Source organism: Arvicanthis niloticus, chromosome 22 (genome assembly GCF_011762505.2).
Source record: "Arvicanthis niloticus isolate mArvNil1 chromosome 22, mArvNil1.pat.X, whole genome shotgun sequence".
In the NCBI taxonomy this organism is placed as follows: domain Eukaryota; kingdom Metazoa; phylum Chordata; class Mammalia; order Rodentia; family Muridae; genus Arvicanthis; species Arvicanthis niloticus.
Genome location: NC_133429.1, coordinates 38,430,481 through 38,443,350, shown reverse-complemented (window position 1 = coordinate 38,443,350; position 12,870 = coordinate 38,430,481). Strand labels below are relative to the sequence as shown.

At 42.5% G+C, this 12,870-nt stretch overlaps 1 long non-coding RNA gene across 1 annotated transcript in view; it reads right to left on the bottom strand.

Moving 5' to 3' along the window:
- The window catches only part of LOC143436206 (uncharacterized), a 102,366-nt gene that overhangs the window by 25,859 nt on the left and 63,637 nt on the right, over positions 1-12,870 (bottom strand). The window contains exon 3 of the long non-coding RNA XR_013106373.1: positions 11,004-12,612. This is a non-coding gene — a long non-coding RNA (uncharacterized LOC143436206). The remainder of the gene's footprint in view (positions 1-11,003; positions 12,613-12,870) is intronic.

The window sequence follows — 12,870 nt, the reverse complement described above, 5'->3', positions numbered from 1 at the left end:
CTATGAGCAGACACCATGACCATGGCAGCTCTTATAAAGGAAAGCATCTAACTGGGGCTGGCTTACATTTCAGAGGTTTAGTCCATTATCCTCATGGTGGGAAGCATGGTGGCAGGAAGGCATGCTGCTGGAGAAGGAGCTGAGTGTTCTACATCTGGATCTGCAGGCAGTAGGAAGAGATAAATGCTGGGCCTGGTCTAGGCATTTGAAACCCCAAAGCCTGCATTTCCTCCAACAAGGCCATGCCTACTTCAACCAAGGCACAATAGTGTCGTAAAGCCACACTCTAAGTGCATTCAAATCTATGAGCCTGTGGCAGCCATTCTTATTTAAACCACCACAATACTCAAAAAAAGACTTATCTTCTTCAAAGTTTTGTTCAGGTATGGTTGTTACCCTTTCTTTCTTCTTCTATGGCACAAGACTGTGACTTTGGAGTCAGTTTGATTAGTAGGTGGCTTCTACCACCTTGAACAAGACAACGATGTCTGAGATTTAGTTTCTCCATCAGGTGTCTGTAAAGTCTCCAGAGGATCTAGAGAGTCTTTGGTGTGGCACCGATCACAGGAAATGTCCAGCTGTGACCACTGACTGTCTCTCCTGCTTTGGTGTGCTGTGGAGCTGTGTGGTTGGAGAGGCTCTCCGCTTCCATTTGAAGACAGGCGAGTGAGTGAGTTAAAGGAGATGGAGGGAACAACTGTAGAGCACCGAACAAACTTCAAAAGGAAAACCTGCCAGACAGTGATGACGAAGGCTATTATAGAGCTGAGTTAAGAGTTAAGAGGTGAGTGGTAGAGAGATAGCACAGTGGTTAAGAGCACCGGCTGCTCTCCCAGAGGTCCTGAGTTCGATTCCCAGCAACCACATGGTGGCTCACAACCATCTGTAGTGGGATCTGATGACCTCTTCTGGTGTGTCTGAAGACAGCTATAGTGTACTCATATACATAAAATAAATAAGTAAATAAATAAAGCTTTTAAAAAACTGTGTTAAAAATATATGCAAAATAACTGGCCAAAAAAATGACATAAATTCTTCTTGGAGCTGTCTTGGAACGTCTTTGTTTTTTGTTTGTTTGTTTTTCGAGACAGGGTTTCTCTGTATAGCCCTGGCTGTCCTGGAACTCACTCTGTAGACCAGGCTGGCCTCGAACTCAGAAATCTACCTGCCTCTGCCTCCCAAGTGCTGGGATTAAAGGTGTGTGCCACCACCGCCCGGCTGTCGCCCGGCTGTCTTGGAACGTCTTAAATTCTCCAGCAACTGTTGAACATTCATACCTGTTGTTTTAAATAGTGTCATTGGGTTGGAGATTTAGCTTACTGGTTGAGCACTTGCCTAGCAAGTGCAAGGCCCTGGGTTTGGCCCTCATCTCTGAAGACAAAAAAAAAAAAGAATCTTCTGATTAAATAGTGTCGTTATTCAGCCTTCATCTGAGTCTTCTGCATGGAAGTTGCTATATCAAAGACTGTGAAATTCTAAGATTATTTCCATATATCAAACTTTCTTTCTGAGACACAGTAGAAAGATTCAAGTTAGGAATGACGGGTAAAAAACTGCCACAGAAAACAAGGCTTTCAAAGCAAATTATAAATTGACTTTCTTAAATAGACATATATGTAAACATATATTGGTGTGTGCAGATATGGTGTATACATTGATACATAGATCATTTTCATATATATCAATTTATATGGACATAAATATATGTATATTCCACCGTGCTCATCTCCCTTCCTGTGAGTTTTCATACAGGATAAGCTTTGATTACTGCTAATGGCTTCCAGGTGTTCCAATTCCTTGGTCTCTTTCTGTGTTTCTTTCAGATCTAATTTCTCTTGCAATTTAGTCTCTCAAAATGAGACCGTTCCAACAGGCCTTGATCTAACATATGGCTGGCAAATATCCAATGAGAACAGACAGCTTAGTTATATAACGCAGAGACCACAGATGTGGCCTCTACTTAAATGACCTTAAACGGATCCCAGGGCCTTGAGGCTGAAGGCATGCTGAGACACCAGATTAGATACTTGCATTAGTGGAAGTCATTCATGGAAGGGTGCTTTAGCCGTGATTCAGTTTTCTGGGTATGAGTTTTAGTTCTGTAGACTTCTAAAGAAGGCTGTCATACATATCTCTTTTTAGAGTTGAAAAAAGAATCCAAGTCACATATGCAAAGCTAGAGGCCTCTTGCCTCAGAATTTACCTTCCTCTACCACCAAAGGTCTGTTCACTTCATCCTTATTGATCTTGTGATCATGTGATTTTTATCTACGATTATACTCATTTGCAACCCTGGAAATGAAGCCAACTTGATCACTGAATAAAAAACTTTTTAATGTACGATCGAGGTGATTTGGAGTTCTTTTATTCAGGTGGGGTCTTGTGGAAACTGAGAAGGGACATATGTGTACCTATGCGTGGGGATCAAATCCAGGGTCTTGGGCATGCTAGGTAATTGCTCCATCACTGAGCTAAAACACTCCAGACCTTAAGACTTGTATGTATGATCATCGGGGATTTGACCTATAGCTTTCTTTTTTGTGGTGTCCTTCACAAACTCGGATGTGGAAGGCTTGTTCCTCAGCTGGAGGTACTATTCCGGGGTGTGGAGTGGGGGTGGCAGGGAACACCAAAAGTTTTAGGAAGGCTGATCTGGTTGGAGAAAATAAATCAACACTGGCATAGCTTGAAGAGTGTTTTGATCTGGCGCCTTCCTCTTTGTGTCTCTGACTCCATCTCTCTGTATTCTTGTCCTCTCCCACCCCTCTCTCCAACCCCTCTTCCCACCTCCGGCTAGTATTGGGTGGGCAGCATTGCTTTGTCAAGCCCTTGATCTCTCTCCCACAGTCAAGAGCGAGTAGAGCTGCTTAGATGGAGAGAAACCTCTGCAGCCACGGGCCATAGCACATGATATGTCCCTTTAAAAGAAATAATCCTATGTGCAAGTTGTTTATGTTGAATATTTGTTGCAGTGACAAAACACACAAACAAACAAACAAACAAAAATGCTGACTGACACATAAGACAAGACTCTCTGTCTCTGTACAGTGCGTTTGGGAAGCAAGATTTTTGTTCCTGTTTGGTAGGCTAGTCTGAGGAGGAGTGTTAGCATTAGGTTTGTTTGTTTGTTTGTTTGTTTTGGTCTACTATAATTTAGATTTATAACCTGGCCCTGAGCTTCTCTTTGTTGAGAGAGTTTTCATTCTGTATCATCATTTTTGACCTACTAAGAGGTCTAAATATCCCTCTTGGCTTAACTTTTGTACCTAATATAAAAGTCTAGAAATTTGTCCATTTTTTTCCCTAGATGTCTCAGTTTCTTGGTATATTAATTTTTGAAATATCCCTGATGCTTGTATGGATCCCAGTGGTATCTCTTTGTGTCCCTAATTTTATTTATTTCAGTCTTGTCTGTCTTATAGTTTGGTTCAGTGTTTTCCAAGCTTTGTATTTCCATAGATTTCTAAGAGGGCTTATTCTCCAGGACCATTCAGAGAGCAGAAACCAATTTACCATAACAACTACAGCATGAAAACACACCCTGTCCTTTGGATTGTTGTTTTAAACAGAAAGAGATGCAGAGACCCACCAGTTGGAACACTCAGGAATCCCATAAAAATACTAAACTGGAAGCCATACTATATACCCAACGGACCTGTAGGATCAAAGAGAAAAACAAAGAATTTACAAATTAAAAAAAAAAAATCGAAATATGCATATATATATATGCAAATCAAAGAAATACGATAAAAATCAATTTTAAACAACTATACTAATAAAACCAAAAATACAGAAAAGAAAAAAAGAGAGGCAAAATAATAATACAGTAAGCTAAAAAGTTAAATATATGGTCAAAATTAATATAATTTAAGCAAAAATAAATTTAAGAAAAAAGGATTTTTTTTTTTAGTGAAAATGAGAGAGAGACAAACTGTCATTGGTGAATAGAGATAAATAACAGCAGATGAAAGTAAGAAAAGATTATACAGAAAGTAAGTCAAGACTTTCTTCTAACCAAGGACGTTTGTTGGTCCTTTCTCCTCCGCTCTCACCAAGCAGAATGACGCTAAGGAGCAGAGTGAGCTCCACCCATGTTTTCCACTGGACCAGCTAAGGTCTTCCAGGGCAAGGTTGCAATCTCCCCACAGGTTCTTTATACTCTCGCCCAGAGCTAAAGCAGCATCAGTGGTCTCTTCTGTGGTATGGAGGCACCGCGAGTTCTTACACGCTCCCCCTAGACCCTCAGTCTATGTCCCTAGGGACACGGCAAATAACCCAGCCAGTTTATCCCTGACTGCCTCAGAGGGTTGGGGAATCAAAGACCACTGCATGCCATACTAAAAGGAGGGGTTGTGGGTAGTTAGAAATTCATTTTCTTCAGTGTCCGCACTCTCGGATCCTGCCCTCAGATTAAACTCCACGTGGCTAGACCTACCCCCAACCCCTACCGCACAGTGTGGGACCAATCACTGTCCCCCCACGTCCCCCCCACAGCCCGTTTCTCCCATGGCTTGTACTTCTTAGTGGGTCTTTGATAGACCCCCCCCCTATCTTTATCTATCTCTTGTGCCCACCCCACTCCATCACTGGGGCAAGGTGTCCCCAGGAGCCGTAAACTGTGAGAGGTCCAGATTCTCTGACCCAATAGTAGTTTAAGTCTGCGACAATAGTTCTGTTCTTCGAAGAGGTGAGCCGGATTCCTTCTTACAGCTACTTTGTTGTGCAGGATAAATGACTTTAGGACCAAATCTTCCTGCTGACTGGCACTTTTAAGAAGGAAGCTTCCTCCCCTGGCTACAATTGCTGGCCGCTGATCACAGCAGCTGCAGGTGACATGGCCATGGCGCTATGTGGTTTACCTAGGGCCTCCCTCTCCAGGGGCGCTGGGGTTGGCTTATGGATAACTTCATACTTTCTGCTTCTCTGCGCATTTTAAGATTCCTTATTATAGTGGGCTTAATTCCTGGGAGTTCGTCCCTTCCACTTCTTGCTGACAAAGTCACATGGAGGTCACATCTAGTCCAACATCATACCTTAAACTTCTCCAGATATGGATTTCAACTCTGGAAGAAAGCCGAGATTTCTCCCTTCACTTGGTGTACTCTGCCATAAACATATTAATTGTAGGTGTCTATCGTTTTAGCTCTGTAGGAAATATAATGACGAAACAGTAGCGGCTCGATAAACTCCACCCATAGACTGCTTTTCAGGCAACCATTCATTGTTAGGCTTTGCCACCATGAAGGTCAGCACTGTATCCGCTGGCCCAGTCAATCTGACTGGACAGCTCTTCCCTACGGTACCAGGAGTTTGCATTTGCAGCGCCTCTCACTCCATCCTTACCCGTAGCACTTATGCTGTCTTAGTTAGGTTTTCTATTGCTGTGAGGAGACACTAGGACCACGGCAACTCTTATAAAGGAGAATATTTAGTTGGGGCTGGCTTACAGTTCAGCAGTTTAGTCCGTTATTTTCATGGAAGGGAACATGGTGTCATGCAGACAGTTGTGGTGCTGGAGAGGTAGCTGAGAGTTCTACATCCGTATCTTCAGGCAGCAGGAAGTGAATGTCACACTTGGGCGTGGCTTGAGCATCTGAGACCTCAAAGCCCGCCCATAATGACGCACTTCCTCCAACAAGGCCACACCTCCTAATAGTACAACTTTTTGAGCCTATGGGGAGGAGGGGGCATTTTCATTCAAACCACCACATATACCCATTGTGAATATTCTTTCTTCATGACACACCTTTCTTTGTAACTATACTATATCATGACAATTATTAAAAGGTTTACCTCTTTTCCCACAGCATGACATTTATTTTTATAATTGCAATACAATAAAATGCCTGTGTAAGATGGTCTGAAATACCTGCTGAATATATATTTTTCTGTTTATTTATGCTGTCTCCTTGCAGAAAGAAATGAGTAGACTTGTGTAAATCCATGCAGCACGTTTTTTTTACAATCTGAAAGTAAATATAGTCATTTAGTATAAGGAGTTGAATGATGACAGATACAGTTTGAGTGTGAAATGTCCCCAACAAGACTTGTGTCTACAGTTGGTTGTGCTGTTTCGGAGGGGTGTGTGTGTGTGTATGTGTGAAACTTTTGGGACAGGGGATCTGGTAGCCAGAGATGAGTCACAAAGGCAGGCATTAGAAGGCTACCTTTTGAAATCCTATTGTCACATGGGGAGCTTATCTCTTATGCCTGTCAACACAGCTGCTCCCTGGGCCTTCCTTCCCTGCCATGTTAGAGTGTGTGGTCTAAAACCCTGACACATTTTTCTTTCCTTAATGAGGTCTCACAAGTATTTTGTCACAGTGAAGAGGAAACTGACTGATACAGAAAAACATCTGAAGAACATAAATTTGAGTTTAAATATTGTAGAGGGAAGGCAGGGTAGGGTGGCATACTTCTTTAATCCCAGTGCTCAAGAGTCTCCAGAGGCAGGCAGATGTCTGAGTCTGAGGCCAGCCTGGTCTACAGAGCAAGTTGCAGGACAGCCAGGGCTACACGGAGAAACTCTGTCTCGAAAAACCCAAAAAAAAAAAAAAAAAAAAAAAAAAAAAAAAAAAAAAAAAAATGGGGAAAGCAAAAGAGTTATGGGATTCTAATTTTAAACTCAGTTAAGAAAAAAAATTGAAATTTCAAAAAATATTTCCTTGAAACTTTAAGTATGTTTTATGTGAAATATAAAGATAGTTGTTTAAATGTCAAAACACTAGAAGGAATGAAGAACATTCTTTAATTCCTATACTTATTCTGTCACTAGTATCCATAGTTCCAAAACCACCAGTATTCTAATCAAGTGGCCATGCAGTTGAATTATATGGCTGGTGACAGGGAACAAGCTCTTCTACTCCTATGACAAAAGCCGCTAGGACAATGACAGTCCTAGCCAGAGACAGGAAGTATGCACATTTTGACCCGAGGCTATCTCTTCCCTGCTATGGATTCTTCTAAATAAGTGGTTCTTAACCTGTGGGTCGTGACGCCTTTACGACTCACATAGTAGACGTCCTGCACATCGGATATGTACATTACAATCCATAACAGTAGCAAAATTACAGATAGGAAGTAGCAACAAAATAAATTTATGGTTGGGGGTCACCACAACACAAAGAACTGTTTTAGGGAGTTTCAGCATTAGGAAGGCGGAGGACCACTGCTTTAGATCATCAGCAAGTAATCACAAATAATTTCTTCAGGGACAACTCAAAAGAAGAAAGAAAACAACTAAAAAAAAAAAAAAAAACAACTAAGAAGGAAGTGAAAGAAAAATAGATAGTATAACTGTATCAGGAAAAGCAGCCCAGAGAGGCTGCAGCAGTTAGGTACAAAGAAGCATGGGCTGCCTGGTAGTCATGGCAAACAGACAAACATATGGGAATGGTGCACATGAATCCCGAGAGATCACGACGGATCCTGGGAGATAATGAAAAATGGTGGAAGACTGTCACTATACTTTCAGAGCGTTGAGAAGAGTTTACCTTATCATAATATTGGTGATATTTTCCTTAGAAATAAAAGCTACAGAGATGCTGTGTTTCTTCAGCCATCTCTTAATTTCTCTCTCTCTCTCTCTCTCTCTCTCTCTCTCTCTCTCTCTCTCTCTCTCTCTGTGTGTGTCTGTGTGTCTCTCTCTTTCCCTTACTCTCTCCCTGTCTCTCTCCTTCTGTCTGTGTCTCTGTCTCTGTCTGTCTGTCTGTCTGTCTGTCTGTCTCTCTCTCTCTCTCTCTCTCTCACACACACACACACACACACACACACACACACACACGCACGCACGCACGCACGCACACACGCTACCTCTTCTCATGTTATCATGACATCTTGGGCAGACTTCATCCTAACATTTGAAGATGTTGTGTGCAGAAATAGTTTGTGAATGAAGACTGGAGTCTTCATTCATGTGATAACACACTGTTCTGTTTGTAGACTCCCAGTACGTTGAAGTGGGGACTAAGGAAACTAACCTCAAAAGCAGATGAGACAAAAGCAGAAACAAATACCAGCCATGCCCTAGTCCTTCTAGGGTCAGATGCACCACACACCTGGCTTGTTCAGACATTGTCATGCTTTTGGCTTAAGAAAAATCATTTAAGGTGCTCACCCTTGGGCATGTTAGTTTCTTGTTCCGTTCTTAGTCTCTGGATGGTAGGTTCCACCAAGAGATAAAGAAAAGAAAATCATAAGTCAGGAACTCCAAAGAATCACTACTAATGAGAGAAGGATTTAGGAAAAGAACAATTTAAAAACTAGTCCTATTGTTATTAATGTCTTATTTACGCAGATCACTGAAAATCAATGGTTCTCAACTTGTGGCTCTCAACCCCTTTGGGGACATAGATGCAGATATCAGATATCGGGTGTTTACATTACGATTCATAATGGCAACACAATTACAGTTATGAAGTAGCAATGAAATAATCTTATGGTTGTCAGTCACCCCAACATGAGGAGCTGTATTAGAGGGCCAAAGGATCAGGCAGGTTGAGAACCACTGATCTAATGTAAGTACTGTAATGAATTAATATGCTTTTGCTTTGATCATGAGATATAGATATTATTAGTTCCTGTATTATATTTCCTAGAGAATGTGGCCTTGGACTGTCGAAAGATAAATTGATAGGTTATATTTTATACAATAATTGTTATTATAGCCTTGGGGACTAATGTGCTGCATTATTCAGCTTTCATCAAGAGAACATCAAAGAAAAGAGAAATGTCATTTTGTACATTTCTAAAAATATAAAATGTACTCACCTGTTTTGGGGCCTTAATTTAATCAATTTAAAAATACTTGTTGCCGGGCAGTGGTGGCGCACGCCTTTAATCCCAGCACTTGGGAGGCAGAGGCAGGTGGATTTCTAAATTTGAGGCCAGCCTGGTCTACAGAGTGAGTTCCAGGACAGCCAAGGCTATACAGAGAAACCCTGTCTCGAAACCCCCCAAAACAAAACAAAACAAAACAAAAACCTTGTTGTTGGCGTTGTTCTGTGTGTACGTGTTGTGGGGGCATAGTACAATCACTGGATCTTAGTGTTTTCTGGATGAATAGATAAGGACAAAAGGAATGGAGGGAGGGAGGGAGGGAGGGAGGAAATAATAGATGGAGGGATGGATGGATAAATGGATGGATGGATAAATGGATGGATGAATAGATAGACAAATGTATGTATGCATGTATATATGTTTGTATGGATAGATGTATAGATAAATGAATGGATGGATAAATGGATGGATGGATGGATAAATGGATGGATGTGATGGAGGAAGAGGATAGAAGGGCTGGATGGATACAGGATACTGAATGAATAGCTGAAGAACTGAGAACCTTTGGAGTAAGGTGAGTCACAGTGACTGATACTATGATGTGTTTGATAACCTGTATGTACCACTCACCTCTAGATGCCAAGTGTGTAATGCATGGCAAAGTCCAAGTGGTGGAGAAGAGCAATTTATAAGTATAATAATACAGTGTAGTGTCCAATGTTTCCTCTCAGCTGTGTGTATATAATTTGCACTGACTGTACATGGCCTTGGAGTCTTGAAGTCACCAGAGCTGTTGGAAGGGGGAAGGGTAACTGAAGAGAGGCTTTTCCTCTAGGCTGGGTAAAGACTTTCCATTGGTACCGTTTTGGGGTAACCCATGCTCCTGCCAGTAACCCCTTGCCCATGCTCTTTAAGTAAGCATAATAAACCCCAGGGTACTGTAGCTTCATCTGTCATTGGGATAAGAACGTCCCTGTCTTATAAGAACAGGGATGACTTTGATATGTGTCTCCAGGGAAAGAATTCTCAGAAGAGGTACCATGTTTGGAAGAGCCTACAGAAAGAGGGGAGCCATGAAGGACACACACACAGAACCTGCACATGGAGCGCAAGAGACATACATACATACATAGACATATGTGGGACCCAAGCCTTTATTGGGGCTCAGGCTGTTAGTTAAGTCGGTTTCCTACAGGAAATGCTAGCTGACAGAGCTATAGCTAGAAAGTATGCGTCCTGTGGGCCCACACGCTGAGTGATGTGGTTACTGTGGCTTATCTACACAGTCCAGGAAGCAGACCGAGGTCAGCAGAGTAGGTCAACGAACTTGTATCTAGCTGCTTCACAAGGACGTGTTTACCAGAAGGAAGTTCTAGAAAATGGGGGTTTGAACTGGCCACTTTGAGGTACCAGGAAATGGGGGAGCTGGAGATCCTGTTGGGGGTAACTAAGTCCTGCTTAGTGGAAGATGCCCAGCATACTCAGAATGGATGCAAGGCAACATTGTATCATAGGAACTCATTTCATATACTTACACAGCAGCTTAGGAAGAAAGAAGGAAAAACGAAGACCAAAGCACATACGCTCAAATGCATATCACACACACACACACACACACACACACACACACACACACACACACACACACAAACTTCTGGTCTGTGTCTCATCTGGGTTCTCATTCTCAAGGAGATTGGCTGAAGGATTTTTAAATATGGTGTTAGCATTCTAAAAGCAAACATTTCACAGACTCCACAGTGTCTAAGCACGGAGTCCCTGGCTGTTGCTTCCACTGAAGTATCTGTTAAAGCAAGTCACAAGCCCACCCCAGATGCAAAGATGTGGAGAAGGGTTTACTATCTTAATGCAAAAAAAAGTTGCAAAGTCACAGGAGCAAAATAAACAGGTAAATGGATTCCTATAAATATGTAGGAGGAGCCTTGTAGCTCTCTTTGTAAACAATCTACAATATCTAGAGAAAGGCCTGTTTCTAAGACCTGAGAACAAAGATTCCTCCATGCAAGGAGCTACTCAATATATTTATGGTAGGATTTTTGGAAGCAGATTGGACCACTGAGAGCTTAAATACAAAAAAGAATTGGGGATATTTTTAGACCAACTGACATTCTTTTCATTCTCCAAAACACTGCCAAATCTGAAACAGTCTCGGATTAGAAAACCGGTCAACTGTATTTAAGAATCAAACCCACTTCCCTGGTACTTACTTTCTTTGCACGAAATGTTTTTCTGAAGCCCCTTCAGGCTGTTGACTTCCTCACGGTACTTGAGGATTGTCAGATCAGCTTTTGCCTTCTGAATAAAACCTCCCTTGGCCACCTAAATGAAATTATAATCTCCCACAGAACCATCACATGTTCTTCATGGAAATATCACCACCTGCCCGCCAGCATCTGTCCACTTGTTTATGGTTCCATTGCTATGGTGTCAGCTTCACAAGGTTCCAGATTCTACTCATCCGCTTAGTGCGGCTCTATCAGCTACGGCTCAGTGCTTGAAAAGGTAGAAAGGGGACCCACAGATCCCTGGTGCTGTCAGCCTCCATCAGAGAAGCTTCTATTTGCAGTGGGTAGTGGTTACTACAGAGATCATAACTGGTGGAAGCACTGAGGGTCATTGATTGCTGAATACTCGGCCAGAAGTGGGGCGTGAGTATCACCCTCTCTCCAAGGCTCAGAGAACATCACAGAAAAGGGAATAAAAAAATATATATAGCAGTCCAAAGAAAGGCAGGAGTCCTGTGGGATGCTGTCTTCTGTGGATGGCACGGTAGCTGCTCTCTTGAATCCTTAAGGGCCATGGTTACCTGAACAAGACCTGCACACGACTGGGCCGTCAACATCCCATCATGGAAGGGAGAGGAGTCTCATTGCTCTCACCAATCCCCCATGATGTATAGGTGGCTAACGGCTGCCGAGTGAGGAAGGAACGTTTTCTTCAGCAGTATAGCCACTGGTAAGCTGCCCACGTCCTGTAAAGAGCTCTTCACCCATGCTCATGTGAATAACCCCAATTAAACTCTTTGGCTCTCAGAAAAGAAAAAAAAAATTGCAAGGTGAGGACGATATAATTACTCCTGTATTAATAACCTGGGTTTGGCTCAATCTTAATCTCCACTATAAGCCCAAAGTAGGTGATGTCATCCTCTTATCCCCAAACTCAGAGCTTACCAAGCATCTCCTGTACAAACACTTCTGACGGAACACCCTTATGTTACAGATTCCAATGTCTAGATCACTTCTGGTTCACCTCAGTTCCCCTCATCTGCATCAGCATCTTCACTTCCTCCTCACAGCGGCGGCAACTGGAGAATGTGGATTGTTGGCATGAACACTGCTCTGTCAAGGACCCCATCGCCTCAGATCTGTGGGAATAGCAAAGCACTCCCCCCTGGTCCAATGTACGCTGTACATTAATCACAGACAGGGGTAGCCTGAAATACTACTGCTATTGAGACTAGCTAACACTCTCCTGTGCTGAGTTTCTCGGCTGCTTGTGCATCTCAGAGCACACGGCCCACTTGAACCTAGCTTTTCTGTGGGTCACCCAGTACCTCGTTTTCTGTTGTCGCAGTCAGGTGGATCCCAAAGCTGTGCAGGTCACTGAGATTCACTTCACTTATTATGAGACTCAAAGAAGATTCTGTTTGTGAAAAGCAACTTGAGTACTTGAAGTGGGATAGCTACTCAGCAAACAGTACTTACTGTCCACGATTCAGTTGTGAATGATTGTGCTTGCACCTAACTCAAGCCCGGTTATTATTTCATTGAGTTTTGTCCCCTCTTTCTGAAGGACTCTCCAACTCCTCAGGTGGGTCTAAAAAAAAAAAAAATCTAATTCCTGTTGCTTACAAATGTCCAAGTCAGCAACCCAGTATACTCAGAGCCAAAACAACATACAGCATCAAATAAAATGCCAGTTTTGCATGTAGTCTTTGGAGTTCTTAACTACTTAGCAATAGGCCAACTTTCTGAATCTTCTGGCATTCTAAGCCCTGCTCTTCCCTTCTCCACAAACCTCAATCTCAGAGTCTCCTCCACAGAGCTCCCATTGCTCATCCAGGTAGTGCCAGCC